Source organism: Myxine glutinosa, chromosome 7, assembly GCF_964187855.1.
Source record: "Myxine glutinosa chromosome 7, kmMyxGlut1.1, whole genome shotgun sequence".
In the NCBI taxonomy this organism is placed as follows: Eukaryota; Metazoa; Chordata; class Myxini; order Myxiniformes; family Myxinidae; genus Myxine; species Myxine glutinosa.
In genome coordinates this window covers 21,651,941-21,672,096 of record NC_136267.1, presented here as the reverse complement: position 1 = coordinate 21,672,096, position 20,156 = coordinate 21,651,941, and the positions used below count along the sequence as shown (strand labels likewise).

Sequence of the window (20,156 nt, the reverse complement as noted above, 5' to 3'; positions counted from 1 at the left end):
GGGAAATTCCAGGCCTGGATGAAAAATGCCTGCGGAGGGCCGCTGTCTTTGTCCACCAGTTTGTGTCCGTCTGATTATTGCTCCCCGGCTGCCCTTTTGTGCCAAACTCTGAGAGTATTTCCCCTCTCCTGCAAGGTTCCTTGTGGTCGAGCCAAATCGGGTCAAACAAGTGCACCCGCTACATCATGGCCTGTACCTTAGTTCATAGTCCACGTGTGGACACTTGATTACCGCTCGCTCGGCAGTCCGAGACACGAAATACTGTACACATCAACTCACTTTCTTGGATGAGAAAAATCCAGTGTCACAGCAACATTGACCTGATGCAATAAGACATGATGTCATTCAATAACATGAAGTTTTCTTCCTAATAGTTTTCTCTGCTATTCCTCTTTTAAATAATGCCCTTTCGAGACTTTGAGTTTGCAAATGAGATGTCTAATGCTTGGTCGGTGAAATACAAGGAAGCAATGTGCAGCTAGCTGGTAAACTTGCACCCATATTTTGTATACAAAAGTCCTTTCTCCTGTTGGCAATCCGAGCGTATTTGGGCCTTGAGAGCAGATATGCAAGATAACCCATAACAGTATCTGGTTGTTTTCAGTAATGGAGGGGAGCCTCGAGAATGACACAATGGAAACCTATGCCAACTGAACGAGGGAAATTGGCCTCACAAGTTCATAACAAGAGGGAAGTACTTATACTTTGCAGTTTTTTATTCCTTTTTATAATTGTGATATTGGATAGAATGAATGGTAGAATTTATGACAACTGATTCTTCAATTTCTGTGTAAGTACTGGGATGTATCACTTTTTAAAGAAGATCAAAGTGCAGTGAATCTACACATTACAAAACCTCAACATGTTACAGATAGTCAACGGTTAACCTCATTAAATAATATTGCATGCAATTTTATCATGTCCTTGGAAAACTGGTCTTCTTGTAATCATGTCCTTGGAAAACTGGTCTTCTTGTAAGAACACTAATTATACGGTATTCAAAATTTCTTGAAAGAAAAATCTCACTATCGAGAACATGATTAATTCCTTAATTACCCCGCACACACCAAGTAAAAAGTGCGGTTAAGTAATTGGTTCACTTTGTCTGTCTGTCTGTCTGCCTGCCTTTCTGTCTACAAACGTGAGATTATGATCGAGGATCAACTTAATTTCAATTGAAAGTTATATTTTGAACATGAATCGCAGCACGAATCAGGGAAAGAAACTGTAGTTTAACAGTACTTTGTCCCTGAATTTGTCCCCATCGCACATGTACAGAGAGGAGAGAGATGATTTTTTTTTTTACTCTGTCTACCTGTCTGGCAGTCTAACTGTCTACCTGTCTGTCTTCCCTGTTTGTCGTTGAAGGCGGCAAAAAGGGTTGGCGGCAGGAAGGGCATCCGGCCGTAAAACATTGCTTCAAAAAGGGGACCAAAAAAACAACAACTACCACGGTCCCCGAAAAGGCCAACCCCCGCTGTGCGGGGAAAAATGGCCTCTAAACGGTGGTTTTTACCTGTCTGGCAGTCAAACAAAATTGAAAATCATTCCAAACAGGAAACTTACTGTTTTAAATTTGTCATACAGGACACAGACAACAGGAACGAAAATCTAATGTAAGATGTAAGATAAGGTGGTGTAAAAGACGCTGCATCAACGGCGGTAAACGTGCAAAAAAATTTTTACAACCTTTAAAATCTTGATCTATTTCAATTGAATTATACACTTGAACACTCTAGAACATAAATTGCCTGCTTTTTGACACTTTCAAATCGCGTCCGTTTAGCAGTACTTAAACAAAATATTACGGCATTTTATGTCATCACGACCAATCAAATTTTCCGCTCGTAAACTCCTCCCATGTTCTTGTTTCTCAAGACAGCGCGGGATAAGTTGTTCTATGAACTCTCTCATTCTTGCCCAATTCCTATACATTCTGAATTCTGGACTGCATTCATTTCCTTCATACCGAAACATTCTGGTAGTTTCTACATTTTGCAAAACCTGGCACAGATCCATGACTTTACAATCTTATTCTTCTTAGAAGCTTTCAAAAACAGCTGTCCACTACATTTGAATTTTCAAAGCTGTTAGTTGTATGTTCCAACCTTTGCGGCCCTTTACATTTAAATCCCTGTAATTGTTGTAATCTTCCAAGTTATGAAAGATGCCAAACTTTCATTGCCAATGACCTTTCTTCACATAATTTAACACTGAAGTACAGTCACGTGAAAAAGTAAGTACACCCAATGTAAAGTTTTGACTCTTTCAACATATTTCAACATACAGCCATTTGATCTTCATTTCAACAATATTGATAGATAAAGGTGATATAATATAACAAATATCATGAAACATTTACATTTTGTAGTCCATTGTATGATTTAAATAAACATAAATGCAAATTTCGCATGTGGAAAAAGTAAGCACACCCCATGTAAAGTTTTGACTCTTTCAACATATTTCAACATACAGCCATTTGATCTTCATTTCAACAATATTGATAGATAAAGGTGATATAATATAACAAATATCATGAAACATTTACATTTTGTAGTCCATTGTATGATTTAAATAAACATAAATGCAAATTTCGCATGTGGAAAAAGTAAGTACACCCTTGGCTCTAATAGGTGGTATTGCCCCCTTTGGCAGAAAAACCTCAAGTGGGCGTTTCCTATAACTGTCTACCAGTCTCTGACATCGACTGGGAGAAATTTTTGCCCACTCCTCCATGCAGAATTCTTTCAGCTGTGCGATGTTTGAGGGGTTTCTTGCATGCACAGCTCGTTTAAAATCCCCCCACAACATCTCGATGGGATTTCGATTCGGGCTTTGACTTGGCCGTTCCAGAACCCTCCATTTCTTTCTTTTCAGCCATTCCTTGGTGGATTTACTGGTATGTTTAGGGTCATTGTCATGTTGCAAGGTCCACCTTCGGTTGAGCATCAACTTTCCGACAGATGGCCTCACATTATGCTCAAGCACCCTCTGGTACAATGAAGAATTCATAGTGGATTCTATGATGGTGAGCTGCCCAGGCCCTGATGCAGCAAAGCTGCCCCAAACCATAATATTTCCACCACCATGCTTTACAGTTGGTATCAGGTTCTTGTGGTCAAATGCTGTCTTTGGTTTTCGCCAAACATGTCTTCTGGTACTGTGGCCAAATAGCTCTACCTTTGACTCATCTGTCCAGAGCACATTGTTCCAGAAGTGCTGGTCTTTGCCTCGGTGTTCATTGGTAAACTTTAGTCTTGCCCTGATGTTCTTTCTGGACAGCAAAGGTTTCCTCCTGGCACACCTCCCATGTAGATGAAATTTGTGCAGCCTCTTTCTAATGGTAGACTCGTGCACTTTGACATCAAAAGTGGCAAGAGCTTCCTGCAGGTCCCGTGATGACATTCTGGGGTTCTTAGAGACTTCTTTCAGCATCTTGCGGTCTGCTCTCGGGCTGAACTTGCTGGGGCAGCCTGGCCTGAACAAGTTGGCAGTTGTTTGGAATCTTCTCCACTTGTAGATGATCTTCCAGACAGTCGAATGATTGATTTCAAATTGTTTGGAGATCTTTTTAAATCCCTTCCCAGACTCGTATCCATCTATAACCTTCTTTCTGAAGGCCTCAGAGAGCTCTTTTGATCGAGGCATGGTGACGCCACACACTTCAACAACAAAGAGCAAACCAAACTAAATGTCTGAGGTTTAAATAAGACAGGTGCCTCCAAGATCCTCTCCAACGATGTTCTAATCATTTTCACCTGAGCTGATGCACCTGATTCTAATTTTAGGTAATTGAAGTGGTGATAAATGTAGGGGTGTACTTACTTTTTCCACATGCAAAATTTGCATTTATGTTTATTTAAATTATACAATGGACTACAAAATGTAAATGTTTCATGATATTTGTTATATTATATCACCTTTATCTATCAATATTGTTGAAATGAAGATCAAATAGCTGTATGTTGAAATATGTTGAAAAAGTCAAAACTTTACACGGGGTGTACTTACTTTTTCATGTGACTGTATACTGAAGGGGTGTCATATTGTCCAACGCTCATTTTTTTGTTAGTGTTGAGGCTCGTGGGGAAGTTGGAACACAGAACAGACCAGGACATAACACTTGGAAGTGTCAGGACAGAGTTCGGAGTCGGTACCAGAGAGCGAGAAAGTTGCCATCTTGTTGCATTGTGCCAGCAAGACTGCGGTTGAAGTGCACAAATTTGGAGAGATCCACGTCCATCGATTTGAATAACTAGTGGATCCATTGGTCCGTTGGACCAAATTTTCATTGGACTTTACCACCTTGTAGCATATACCTGCTTGCCGTACTGCTGGAGCACTAGCTTGCCTTTCACCAAATCCATATGTTCTTGGCCATGGCGGAGATTATACATTCATTAACATTATTGCCGAATGATACTACTATTATTATTATGATTAATATTATTAGTATAAATTAATATATGCTTTGCTACAGTGTTATCATTATTCTATTTATTAATTTTGTAATTAGAAAGCCATGCCGTGGAAGGACCTATTAAGCTGTTCTATACACCTTAACATGGCGTGCGTTTAAAACATGGGAATTCTTCTGGGTTCTTTATAGTTTATTAGCCTAATCAACTCAGAAGATCATGATGATCCACATCAGAACACTCCAGTGGAACTCCACAAAAAACATGACACACACACACACACACACACACATACAAAAGGTGTTTTTTACTCTACTTTTCATCCTAATTCATCAACATCCACAAACGTGCAAAAGTTGTTAGGGTTGTGAAGCGTTGGTTAAGTTAGCAGGATGCATTCCATCGTGACGGCATCACAAAACTACTTAAAAGTTGCTAGAAATGTGTGAACCGCAGTGTTTATTATGTTGAGATACAAAAATCCATCAAGGTAGAATAAAGATTGATGTTAGTATCTCTTTGTTTCATTTGAATATACTGTATCTACCTGATTTAGAGAAAAATAATAGGACTTACTTTTCAACATTCCCCTGTATTTGTAGGTCTCTTTAAAGGGTTCTAAATAGGTTTGCTTTTCACAACTTCATGATGTTGCAAACCACCATGTCAATGTTATCGTAGCTATATATTATACTAGGGGGGTATACTTACACATTGTGTAAGCAATAACAGACCGTGCTCCGTATGTAGTTACATAATAAATAGAAGCTTTATGATTATCACCGCAAGCATCACCGACCTGCTGCGAAATATAAATTTAGATTTATTTATTTATTTTATGGACACGTTTACATTTTTTATGTAATTTTTCATTGACATTTTTATTTCAGTTTACAGTTAATGCTGGTGTCGATTGAGGTTTTTTTTTTCACTGACACGGTTATAGTAAGTTTTCATTCACTGACGCTTTCTGACAGTTTTGTGATTTTGCATCGGCTTCGATGTCCATCGGCATGCCAAATTTTAGCTTTCTACGACACCAGGATGGTACCGAGCATTAATATCAGTCAGTCGGTCAATAACTCAATCAGTTCGTCAGTCAGTGGTTAGAAAGAGCAATATTTATATTGTTATTATTATTTATTATATTGTTATAACTTTATTAGCATTTCATATTCCAAAGATTATATTGTCGTGTCCCCAGGGTTAAGACCCCTGGGCGACGGATGACCGAAACGAGCCTTAACTCCGAGGTATACTTCGAACCTTGGCGGGAATGTCTTTGGCATGTGCCGGGCAAGGACTGAAGCCTTATCTGATTGGGAACACAAGGGGTTAATCCGAACCCACAGCACAAAGAAACAAACAGGACAAAAAATTGAAAATCAACAAATAATGATTTAATGAAAATAAATGCAAAGACAATAAAAAATTTGAGGAAAAAACTATTAGTAATAGGCTAAGGTGAGGGATCCTCCAAACTGACTCAATTACAGACACAGGGAGAAATAAAAGAAAATAAAATGGTTTGGTAATCGGCCGGCACTCAGCTTTGCAGTTCAACCGAGGGCTTGTAGACGTTTGTCGACTCCAAACCACCACATGGGCGGCGCACAAAAATGGCGTGGTCACACTCCTCGACGTCCCAACCTGAGGTACTTCTCGCGATGCCGACTGCCCCAAACATCTCTTGTTCAGTCTCTTCCCCACAAGCGCACACAAGCCAAAGGTGTGCCACCACCCACGACCAAGCCAGAACAAAGGAGAGAGTGGCAAATACGACCGTCCGCTATGAATCCCAGGATCAGAAGAGCAATCAAGATGGCGAGACGGCATCTTTTCCCTTCAGCTTTTGAATGTTCGACGATGGCTTTAATCTCTTCCAATCGCCTGACCCTTGCCCATCACCCCATCGTGCCTCCACCAATCATGAAGGCCAGGGCATGGCCACTTCACCACGCGTCATCGGGACGGAGCCTAGTCACCCGATCGAGAATGCCCGGGTGTCTGGCAGCCCCGGCGGCGTTGTGAGCACATCAGTCCCATTACATCAGTCATTATTTTACTGACCCCTTGATTTCCTGGCTGGCCGAATGTAATAAAACCGAAGGGAAAACCACAGCAGACAAGCACGTACAGAGGAATTTACCCTTACAGACCCTACCTAGATAACACAACTCCACTCCTCCGTGTGGAGACACCGAAACACTGAACGGGATATTCAACCATACTTAGATACATTGAGATGGCTTCTTCTTCTTCGCGACACTCGGAGCATGCAAATTTGTACGACTCTCACTTTCCAAAGGTAATTCATCTCCTACCCCCACAAATGTAACAATATAAAAAAAATTTAAAAAAAAAAAAAAAAAAATATATATATATATCTATACATATATATATATATATATATATACACACATTTATACATACTAGGGCATGCCCGTACTATATCTATATCTAAAATTATATCCCCCCCCTCTATTTACATGAAATGGTTTGGTCCAAAGCGAACGGCTTGCGAGTACGGTGACAATCCCCCCCCCTCTATTTACATGAAATGGTTTGATCCATTCGCAAAGCCAAAGCGAACGGCAGTTACGAATCGCAGTTACGATGAATCGCAAAGTAGTTTTAATTAGTTTTAAAACATAGTTTAACGCCAACATAGTTTGCCAACGTGAAATAAATGAATACGCTCTCAAATGTGCCGTCCGAGGCAGAGTCTGTTCGGCACGTTCGGCACACGTGATAGCTCGCTGCTCTCTGATTGGTTGAATCGTTTTTTGGACATAGCTCGGTAACTACTTGTCCGATTAATATGAAACCTTGAAAAGGCACATCCTCGGGTCCCCAGCAATATACCTGGCAAGTTTCAAGTATATCGGACCGGTAGTTGTCGAGAAACAGCGGTCGCATACACACACACACACAGACAGAGATTAGTGGAATTATAGATAGATATATATATGTATATATATATATGTATGTATGTATGTATGTATGTATATATATATATATGTATATATATATATATATATATATATATATATATATATATATATATATATATATATATATATATATATATATATATATATATATATATATATATATATACAGACTTGGCATTTAATATGGAATATTTTTTTTGTGGGGGTGAACTTACTTTTCAAGATGTCTTCGAACCAAAAGTTCATTGGAATTATGTTGAAATTATTCCAGATTTTGTTAATGTGACCTTTAAAAGAAACAAAAACCACATTTGACATTTCGAAACAAATAAATTGATCCTTGAAAGTGATGTAAACTGATATCGAACTCAATTCATGGACAGTACTGTGTTAAACTTCTGTACGTTTTCCAGAAGTATCTCTTTATTTTGCACATTAGCCAAATTTTTTTTTAACAAAAACAAAAGTTAAATTACGACAGGGATTACGGACAGTAAAATTACAGTTCAGTACTTCGTGTAACCCCCATGAGCATTCAGGAGAGCACGTACACGTTGAGGCATGCTGTTCATGAGATTTGCCAAGGTTTGGACAGGAATCGCTTGCCATGCAGTGACAATAGCCTGCTGCAATTCAAGCACAGAGGCAGGCTGCTGGTCCAAGTGGTCAATTTGACACATTAATTCTGCCCACAAGTTCTCTAAAAAAAATTTAAAAATGGAAACCTATCGGATTCATATCCGGGGACATGGCAGGCCACTCCATATGCTCTACACCACGGTCAGCAAGAAAGTGTTGGATCATGCGAGCACGATGAGGCCGTGCATTGTCATATTGGAAGACACAGTTTCCTCGAAAGGCTGCACGAGAAAATGGAAGCAATGTTTCTTCCAGAATGGCCCTGTACTCGAACTGGTTCAGGTTTCCATTCAGAACAACCAGGTCAGTTTTGCCCCCTGCATGAAAAGCAGCCCAAACGGTCACCCCACCACCTCCAGCTTGGACTCTTGGCACTATACAATCTTTGTTGTAGGCTTCATGCACTTGTCTGCGCACTCGGACGCGGCCATCTTTACGATAGACCAGAAATCTAGACTCGTCACTGAAGATCACGTGATTCCAGTGTCCTGGCTGACATTGACGGTGCTCTCTGGCCCACTGCAATCGGCACTGGCGGTGTTGTCTGGTCAGGCGTGGATTTCTCAGGGGACGCCTGGCACGATAGCCTGCTTGAACCAGTCGTTGGTTGACTAGCCTTCTGGATACAGGCACATTTGTCAGTTGCTGCCACTCAGCCCTAAGCCAATTAGCTGACTTGGTATGGCCATTGCGGTCTAACCGGTGCAGCTGGCGATCATCCCTCCTTGTGGTTCTGCGGGGACGTCCTGGCCTCGGTATTGGAGTAGGGACACCCCTCTGAGCATTTCGTTTCAGGATCTTTGACACCTGACCTTGAGTGATGCCATACTGCCGAGCAATAGCACGCTGTTTCATGCCGTAATTTGGTAAAGCCACCACTCCATGACAAACAGCATTGTCGAGTTGACGGACCATCTCCAGAGGAAGCGGCAATAACTTTTGGAGACGTGCAGCAGTTGTTTTCCACTAATACAGAACGCCACAACCCTTGTATGCCCGACTGTGAAGCCAATCATCAAATGCACCTGTCCGTACATTTTGCCACGCCACCTGTGATATAATCCTGTTGTTGACTTCTTGCTGCGACAGACAATCAGTGACATGGTTCTTTTAACAAATAAATCACCAAAGTGTAAAAGAAACTCACCAGATTGATATACTGAGTTAAGAAAGTAAACCCAAGTCAAGAAAAAAAAAAAATTCCATATTAAATGCCAAGTCTGTATATATATATATATATATATATATATATATATATATATATATATATATATATATATATATATATATATACATATATATATATATATATATATATATATATATATATATATATATATACATACATATATATATATATATATATATATATATATATCTATACATATATATATATATATATATATATATATATATATATATATATATACATATATATATATATATATATATATATATATATATTTATATATATATATATATATATATATATATATATATATATATATATATATATATATATATATATATATACATCATAGACGTGTTTATATCCATCTGTGACATAAGATAGATATGTGATGCTTGTCAAGTAACCAATTAATTTTGAAGGTCGGTTTATTGATTTGTAAAGTGTTGTTGACTGCTATTGTTTCGTTAGTAGTAAACATCAGCGAACATTTTTAAAATTCCAAATGCTTAGAGTTTTTGATTTTTTTTAAATACGGGATTTCCTGATGGGTTTAAGACAGACAGGCTTTTCTACCTTTGCACCTGCCAGCAGCAGTTTGTCACCAGCACAGCATGAGCGGTTTGTGATTGCAGGGGAGACTCACCCAACATCCAGTAAATGAGGGTAGTTAGAGCAATCAGTCAGAATCCATCAACAATGCTTCACAGCTGGGTTCCTGTTTAGATTTCCTTTGCAGCAATGTTCGCAATTTCCAGATGGTTTTGGAGACTTGAAAGGCAAACTTGAAAGAATTCTATCAACACCCTCTAAATGTGTCTTTACTTTTAGCTGTCATTCATATCCCCCTGTATATCAGGTGACCATGCTATCCATTTTCAGTTTCACTTTTAAAAAGCACCACAATGGCGTAGGATTATCAACATTGCCTCTTGCTGTTGGCAAACATTATGAAACCCGAGCAATTTCTCAATTGGAGACGTTTTCAGAGAATAAAGGCGAATTCAAAAAGAGCACAATTCTCCCACCACCCCCACTCTACCCCAACAACTCAACCCGCACCACGTCACTTCCTCCCCCTCCATCACCCCAGAGAAAGGTCCTCTGCTCCTTGCGCTTTCCAGCCCATTATTTCATCTCCTACCCCCACAAACGTAACAATATATATATATATATATATATCTTTCCAGACCAGACCATTATAAGACAATACACAAATCAGAAAGACTTCAACAATAATGGGAGAAAAAACATATTAGTCGTCTGTGCACCTTGCTTCAACAATTTCACAAAGAAAAACACTCCCTCCACATTGACGTGTTACCTTTAAGAGTCCATTGTTGTGCAAACCTGTTTGAGCAAATGCAGCCATTGACATCAGGGGAAGTAAACAATACCCTGCAGCTGTCAATGGATGACGCAGCAAAAAAAAACCCTCCTCATTTCAGATTATTGAATGTTCCGTAAACCGTGCTTCCATATTCTGATGCACAGTGCTCTTTCCAGAGCGTGGGCGCTGCGGAAGCACTTTCTTGGCAAGGGTCATACTGGGTGGTTTGCCATTGCCTTTCCAGCATTGTTTCACCATAGTCTATCCTTTTAAATGCTGAGGATCAAGCTTTGAAGTAGCTCGTACCGTTTTTAAAGTCTTTGGTGTGATTCAGCCGGAGCACTGACCTACCAGACTCAGAGCGGACAATCGACCATTGCACGACTGAGTCTGGGTCTCTTCTCCATACCAGGCAATCATTCTTTTTCAAGTTTGAGACATTTACTACTTGTACGCAAGAGTCAATTTCAATTGAGGAATGGTGTAACGTGGTGATCTATGTTTGTAGAAATGAAGACTAAATCGCAAACAGATTTTGAGGATGTTTCAATGTGTTTGCCATTATCTTTTTAAACTGGGCCTGTTTCACCACTCTGGTTGCATGTCCTGGCTTGTGACGGAGGTAAGGTTATTTGTTTGATCACGTGTCCGAGAGGACGCATTTCGAACATCACGCGACACCTGGCCGTAAACATTTCCAGTAGGTTGAAAACATCGGCTAATCCGCTCTCTGGATCTGTAACAAAATTCACAGGCCTACACGATGTAGACTTGCACCAAGATTTGAAGTTGAAAGTTGAAGTTGTTTTGAAGTTTCTATGAACACTCACATTCTCAATATTTCATCCTCCACTTTGTTACCTTCCCTGGAACATTGGAACCGACAACATATTCCTCTTCACTGAAAGTCCACAATGCTGAAATAATCAAAGAAGGAAATGGAAAGTTTGAGAAGCAAACTCAAGTGGGTACAGGGAAAAATATGCACAAGTCAAATAAGAACTTCAGGACAAAATGTTCAAAAATGTAAAACCACTTGGGTAAACAATGTCTGAAGGTTGTGATGTCGGTATGCAAGAAGGTGCTGCTGACTTGCTTCCTTGTGACCTCTCCATCCGTTTTCCTTGCTTCCTTGTGACCTCTCCATCCGTTTTCCTTACTTCCTTGAGCATTTATAGAAAGCATTGTGTCAATTGTTGTTGACTTTAACCGATGGTGCAAAACTAATCTGATGGTGCTGATGTAGCCGAGCAGGTTTATTCCCTCCAGCTTGGATGTCATAGTTTACTTTCCCAAAGTTTTCTCTGCCTTTTTGTCCACACGCAAAGGGAGAAGAGTTTTTATGAAGGTTCTACCTGCAAATCCTGTATTGAAGAGCTCTCATGAGATGCTGCAAATTTGTTTGAGGTGTACTCTGAATAAGCATGAGACTGGATCAGCCCTGTGCAGGGAAAGAAAAAGTGCAATCCTGAAGGTCTTTTTTATTTCCCAAGATGAAGCTGATAAAGCTGGGTGTTAACTGATGATGGAACAGGAATGAAGGAACAGGAAAAGAATGTTTAAAAAAAGGGAACTAGATGCAGCAACCTACAAATAGCGGGGTAAGACCTCTTCGTATTTTCTTCTTCTCCTTATTCTTCTTGACCACAATACTCCTCCATTTCCCTCTGTCCTTATCTAACTCTCTCCATTCTCCAACCATCCTACCTTACTGATATGCCTCTTCACACAATCCTCCAATCTCAACCGTGATCTACCTCTTTTCCTCCTACTTTGTTCCCTCATTCTCCTTCTGTCCACTCTCTTAGCTCCCGCAATCCTCCTGATCCAGTTTTTTTCACAAACCTGCAGCATCTGTTGTTGTCTCTCTGTCAGTGCCACCTTTTCCAGATTGTAAAGGTAGGCCAGCATTACACAAGACATCAGAACCTTTCCTTTCAATCTCCTTGAAATATTTCTGTCTGCCATTATTGCCTCCACCCTCCTCCACGTATACGCATCCACCTGAATTCTCCTCTGCACCTCTGCCACTGACTTAACTTCCCAGGTCACTGTTCCCTCCCAGATACTGAAACATATTTCCTTGTCTGATCACCTTCCCCTCTAACCTGATATTCATTTATTTTCTCTGCTGCCCAACCCACATCACCTCAGTCTTCTCCATACTCATTTACAGCCCAAGTTTCTCAAATGCCTCCTTCCATTCCCCCAGTACTTCCTGCTTCTCCCACCCACTCTTCCCCACAACTGCCAGATTGTCCGCATACAATATCCTCTCCAGAATACCTTCACTGTTTATCTTCCTGCTTACCAGCTCCATCACCATGATAAACATGAATGGGATGAGAGCGCTTCCCTGCCTCAAGTCTTTGTTCACATTGAACTCCTCCGACATCCCAGGACCAATCAAAACTCTTCCCTTCGTCCCCTTGTCCATTCCTTCCACCAATCTAACTTCTGATTCCGGCAATCCCATCCACCTGTGCCATCATCACCATCTCTCTTGGAATAGGAACCACAAATGTCCCAGACTCAAAGTGGATGCTCTAACTATTACACTACTGAGTAGAAGGCATAATGGTTATAGCATCTGCAGACACTCTTTCGAACCATTACTCCACCAATTGAAGAACATGTTCCGTTTGGAGGACCGGCATCTAATCTATTCCAGATCAGCAGAGACTGATGCGGCTGCTTTATGTCAGTGGCACGGGGTACAAAAATAAAAAATGTGGAATAATTTGCAAAAAGGAATAAGGGGTTTTCAAAATATTGGGGAGGTCATTAATTCAGAGGCAGAGACTGGGGGTCTCCAGCCTCTACCTGGAGAGATTAGGAGAGGGTTCCATCTATAGCAATGCATTGACTACGGGAGTGGCGAAATTCAGAAATTAAGACGGCCTTGTATGTCACATTGAGTGAGCTTGGAAAGAAGAGCAGACTGTGTCAAATTATCGAGATATGTCCAGCAAGATAGTCCTGATGTTGTGTTTGAGATTTAGGGCCTCCAACCATTGCTATGAGAGGAGCAGCCACATGTCCAGAGTTGACTTGATGGGTGGAATCCAAACTGATGGTGGTCAGAGATCAGGATGTTTGAAAAGAGGAAAGATTTGACAGAAAATGCAGAACTAACTACAACGGCACTCGTAGAGCGTGCTGTCTCACCTCACACATTCATGCTGAACAAAAATACCATCAACAACTGAACACGCTCATATTATGGCCCATATACCCGTATCATCCATGCACCTTATTATGTCACATCGTTTCTTGGCATGGGTTATGTACATCAGAAATTTAATTCTTCACTCACATCACTTCATATATCAGATATATGAAGTTTCAGAATTTTCAGATAAATATTTCAATTTAACTAATTATGGGTAGAATACCACTTTTCCAATGACGTCATTGTTGTCACCCTATAATATATATATTTTAAATTTTTCGTTGAACGTTTTCGGAGAAAATAATGGCCATTTGTTTTCCTTTAATCCAATATAGCTGCCATACCATGTGACCTATGACATCAGCTAGCAATAAAGGTTAGTCCCTCCTATGTATAAAGTTTTGCATCGATCAGACAAACGGTTGCAGAGAAAACATTTTTTAAATGAAAATATATAGATGTGGACAAACACACAGACAGTCATACGTGCACACACACACACACACACACACACACACACACACACACACACACACACATTGCAATAGTCTCTCTTCCCCTTCAGACGACACGAGTTGTACACTAGGTGGTTTGCCTTTGCCTTCCTCATAGTAGTTAGGGCAGGAATTTCGAATTTGTTCAGGGTGTTGACGATAACTCGTCTTAAAAGGATACCCTTCTCAAAGGACACCGGGGGATCTTTAAAGTCCACTAACTAATGTTGACAGATGGGACAGTGGGACACCCAGTTTACTGTCCATCCACAGGACGGCACAAACATCAATGTGCTGGGTCGACATTTGAACCCCGGCTAGGCAGCTTAGAGGCGAGTGTGCGTATCTCTAGGCGATCCTTCCAACCCATGTATTGTACTTGTAATTATTTAATTAAATTATAGAAGTAGACGAGTTGTCAGGGGTATCCTGGATAAATTCCCACTTCCTACCGCCTTCAATTGAATGTCAGACCTGAACAGACAGGTTCGCCTGAGACCGGGTCTGCTCTTGCTGATTTGCTCAAATTTGCGGAGTAGATCTACTTTTACTTTGTGGTTGGAAGCGCTTTCCTTTTCTTTAAAGATGCATTATCCCAACCGCCCATATATATATATATATATATATATATATATATATATATATATATATATATATATATATATATATATATGTATATATATATGTGCATGGCTGAGTGTGACATCTGAGTGGAAAAATAAAGTTTCAGGAATAAGTAAGTATGCTGTATTCTGTTGTTCTGTATATATTGGAGTATCCGAGTTTGAAGCATCAGACCTGCTCCATGCTTCGTTTTCACCAAAATGAAAACGAGAGTGCATGTCGCACGCTGGATTCGTGCATAGCGCAGCACCGGAGGACACAGACACGAAAACAAGTTCTGACGTCATCCGTAAACGTGGGGTCGTCTGTTAGCGAGCAACTGCTTTGCTAACACAACAAACGGGGAATGCGTTACACGTAATCAAGTTTCGAGCGTTGCGGGTTTCTTTTCACTTTTGCTGGGATGTGATTCGTGCATAACGGGGCGGACACGGAAAAGAATTATCGCGAAAAAAATTAACTTTCTGATTGATCGATTGAATAAGCATCAATGGCATTCTTCTTGAGGTATTTCTTAACCTACACACCTAGTTCATTTCACGACTCCTTCGTGATTTGAAAATGAAACTGATATCACAATTATTGTGAATTTGGTGGACACCAAGCTTTATGCACGAATCACGTATTTTGCCACGCATTGCACATTTCAAGTAATTTTAGAAAATGTAAAAAACAACACCAGGAGACCTACTAGACATCAAGCATGCCATTTAATTACAATTTTAATCATCAATGCATATTTTTATTTAAAGACAATGAAATAACAAGAAGGCGTCATGCGGAGCACGGTACTTGCAAAATCCGCCCCCTCCCCCTCCAAATTTTTTTCCATTGATACAGCAAATTGTCCATTTCATGAAGATAAAAAATTTACGATCTTGATCAAAGCTTGAGTCAACAGGATGAAAAGTGACGATTTTTCAAATGAAAAATGATGATTTTAGAAGTTTGACCTTGAGTTTACCTTTGACCTTTTCACCTCGAAAATGCAGACTTGACATTTAAGATGGAATATTTTTTTTTTCTTGACTTGGGTTTACTTTCTTAACTCAGTATATCAATCTGGTGAGTTTCTTTTACACTTTGGTGATTTATTTGTTAAAAGAACCATGTCACTGATTGTCTGTCGCAGCAAGAAGTCAACAACAGGATTATATCACAGGTGGCGTGGCAAAATGTACGGACAGGTGCATTTGACGATTGGCTTCACAGTCGGGTATACAAGGGTTGTTGCGTTCTGTATTAGTGGAAAACAACTGCTGCACGTCTCCAAAAGTTATTGCCGCTTCCTCCGGAGATCGTCCGTCAACTCGACAATGCTGTTTGTCATGGAGTGGTGGCTTTACGAAATTACGGCATGAAAGAGTGTGCTATTGCTCGGCAGTATGGCATCACTCAAGGTCAGGTGTCAAAGATCCTGAAACGAAATGCTCAGAGGGGTGTCCTTACTCCAATACCGAGGCCAGGACGTCCCCGCAGAACCACAAGGAGGGATGATCGCCAGCTGCACTGGTTAGTCCGCAATGGCCGTACCAAGTCAGCTAATTGGCTTAGGGCTGAGTGGCAGCAACTGACAAATGTGCCTGTATCCAGAAGGCTAGTCAACCAACGACTGGTTCAAGCAGGCTATCGTGCCAGGCGTCCCCTGAGAAAGCCACACCTGACCAGACAACACCACAGCGCCGATTGCAGTGGGCCAGAGAGCACCGTCAATGGCAGCCAGGACACTGGAATCATGTGATCTTCAGTGACGAGGCCAGATTTCTGGTCTATCATCAAGATGGCCGTGTCCGAGTGCGCAGACAAGTGCATGAAGCCTACAACAAAGATTGTATAGTGCCAAGAGTCCAAGCTGGAGGTGGTGGGGTGACCGTTTGGGCTGCTTTTCATGCAGGGGCAAAACTGACCTGGTTGTTCTGAATGGAAACCTGAACCAGTTCAAGTACAGGGCCATTCTGGAAGAAACATTGCTTCCATTTGCTCGTGCAGCCTTTCGAGGAAACTTTGTCTTCCAAGATGACAATGCACGGCCTCATCATGCTCGCATGATCCAACACTTTCTTGCTGACCGTGGTGTCGAGCATATGGAGTGGCCTACCATGTCCCCGGATATGAATCCGATAGAGAACTTGTGGGCAGAATTAACGTGTCAAATCGACCACTTGGACCAGCAGCCGACCTCTGTGCGTGAGTTGCAGCAGGCTATTGTCACTGCATGGCAAGCGATTCCTGTCCAAGCCTTGGCAAATCTCGTGAACAGCATGCCTCAACGTGTACGTGCTCTCCTGAATGCTCGTGGGGGTTACACGAAGTACTGAACTGTAATTTTACTGTCCGTAATCCCAGTCGTAATTTAACTTTTGTTTTTGTTAAAAAAAATTTTGGCTAATGTGCAAAATAAAGAGATACTTCTGGAAAACGTACAGAAGTTTAACACAGGACTGTCCATGAATTGAGTTTGATATCAGTTTACATCACTTTCAAGGATCAATTAATTTGTTTCGAAATGTCAAATGTGGTTTTTGTTTCTTTTAAAGGTCACATTAACAAAATCTAGAATAATTTCAACATAATTCCAATGAACTTTTGGTTCGAAGACATCTTGAAAAGTAAGTTCACCCCCACAAAAAAATTCCATATTAAATGCCAAGTCTGTAGTTGGTTTCCCAGTTCAGTGAGGCAATACACAAATGCTGTTCTATTTTCAAGTCAATCATATGAAAATTGATGGGTTTTCAGATGAAAAATGATGATTTTGGAAGTTTGACCTAGAGTTGACCTTTGACCTTTTGACCTCAAAAATAGTATGTTTCCCAATTTAGTGACTCGATATGCAGATGCTGTTCAATTTTCAAGTCAATCGGTTGAAAATTGACAGCTTTTCAGATAAAAATTGATGATTTTGAAAATTTGACCTTGAGTTGACCTTTTGACCTAAAAAATACTTCATTTCCTAATTTAGTGACTCAATGTACAAATGTTGTTCAATTTTCAAGTCAATTGGATTTAAAATGGCGATTTTAGAAATTTGACCTCCAGATGACCTTTGACCTTTGACCTCAAACTAAATAGGCTTCTCAATTGGGACGACTTACACAACTTGGTGAGGTTTCGTGACGATCGGTTTAGAATTGTGACCTGTCGGCCGGTGACAAACAGACAAACAACACAGACAGACAAACAGACAGACAGAACCACAAACACAACCGACCAATATACTTGAAAAATCTTCGATTTTGCAAGTTAAAATTGACATAGTGAGAACGTATCATTTTATTTATGTCTTGTTTACTCAACTATCGCAAATCTAAGTGCATGATATGAAGTGAAAATCAGGTTTTTGCAGGTCCTCAAGACTATTCGCTACAACATAAAAACCATAGGTGTCTTTTCATTCAGTTCTTTTTTTTAAATTGAGGGCATTTTATTTCATCTGTGTAAAAGTGTACCCAGTATTGTAGCCATGCAAATATACTCGTATATATGGTAAAAGTACAGAATGTATGAGTACATAACAGGGCCATATACTCGTACATTCTGCACGAGATGTCTGACAATTCAGGTTTCCAAACCACCATTGGGGACTCCGTTGGTTCAAGTTACTCAAGTGGTCTTTCCTCTTGATATATGATGTCTTCCCTATCTCTGGTGCTTAAAAAATACGCAGCTGTTTTCGGCATTCTCGTATCATCAGGTCAAAGGTGTGCTCCCTTCGGGCAAAACCTACAGGAGACTTACAATGTTGGTAGTTGGCGGAGTTGTCGCGGTCATAAAGTGTTTACTGGAATGCAGGTGCCTTCATTAAGGAACTGTTTGTGCCTTTACTTTCTGGCCCTGCCTCCTCTTTCCTGCCTCTGGCAACATCCCATTTTCTTCATCACTTGCCTCATAGGTCGGTTAAGCTTTCATCCCGCCCCTGTAAAAGTCACAATCCGGAAGCTGTGGAATATGCACTCCTCGGAAACAGGTATGACAAGTTGAGCTTGATATGTGGGTAAGAGCAAATTGTGAAGGGCAATATTTGATGGGCGCACTGGTTTTGCAGCTTGTATTTACAGAAACTCAATATGATACGAACACCTGCCAGATGTACTGTTCAATTGGGGGAGTTTATCTGGGGGTTGTCTATTTCGGACTTGTTAGAGCATGATACGAAGGGTTGACCTTTCCCCTAACCACCCCACTTATGCTTATTACATTTCACTTCCCTTCCATCTCTGGCCGAGCTCTATCCCCTACCCAAAGATCTTTAGCTCCCCTACTTCCGACATCAATTTCAGAAATACTTCTGATTCTGATCCAGATGTAGCATACTCTTGATACAGAGCGTCGGTGCTGCTGAAGTAGTTTCTTGGCACGGGATATACTGGGTGGTTTGCCATTGCCTTTGCAGTAGTTGTTCATTGCCTTTGCAGTAGTTGTTCATTGCCTTTGCAGTAGTTGTTAAGGCAGGAATTTGTACTTTTTTCAGGGTGCTGGCACTAGCTCCCACCTTGCCTGCGTAGACCCCGGGATGTCAGTTTATAGCTGGGCGGAGATTCCAACCCAGACTAGGCAGCTTAGAGGTGAGTGTGCTTACCTATAAAATATGATGGTGATGATGTACACCTTTTTGCATCGTAATGATGCATATGGCTGCCACAGCAGTTTCCTTGGCTATTGGACACCATCCTGGACGGGTTGCCACTCCGACGTAGGATGCCCGAATGGCTCATTCATCCCAGCAAGCTGGTACCCATTTGGCCAACCTCGGCAAGGATGACAGTCTGAGTCAACCCACCTTTTGTTAATTCAACAGCATGGCAGGGGCCTGAACTCAGGACCCTGAGATCTCAAGCCAACCACCTCAACCGTAAAGCCAACACCAGACATCCTCTAAAATATAGGGAATGATGAATAAATGTTTATCTGGTGTGATGCGCCTTCTCTATGTAGGTTAGGTATTGAAGTTCTACGCTTTTGTCGTTCTTGAAATCTTTCCAAACAATGTTGACGGTACACCTCAGTGGGCGTGGCACAGTTCGGCTTGGCGATTGGTCTAGCGAACTATCGAACGTGTCTTGGTGCATTTCAGGACAACGCGCAACGTTTGCAACATTTGACAAATGCAGGCAGAGAGTTCTTACAACAGACATCCAGAAACAGTCAAAAGGAGATGTTGGGCATTTAAAGGTCGATGTACTAATTTCATGACCTACTGATTTTGTAGAGCCGCGTAATAAAATTACGAAACAAAAAAGAGATGAATATACCGAGGAAGAGAGAGGGAGAGACAGACAGAGATGGAGAGAGAGATCGAGATCTGAAGAATTCCTTTGCGGACTGAGAGGGTGAAA

General features: G+C 40.9%; 1 protein-coding gene across 6 annotated transcripts in view; it reads left to right on the top strand.

Moving 5' to 3' along the window:
* LOC137431040 (sickle tail protein homolog) overlaps window positions 1-20,156 on the top strand; it is a 332,796-nt gene that overhangs the window by 156,705 nt on the left and 155,935 nt on the right. The gene's annotated exons all lie outside the window — the stretch shown is intronic.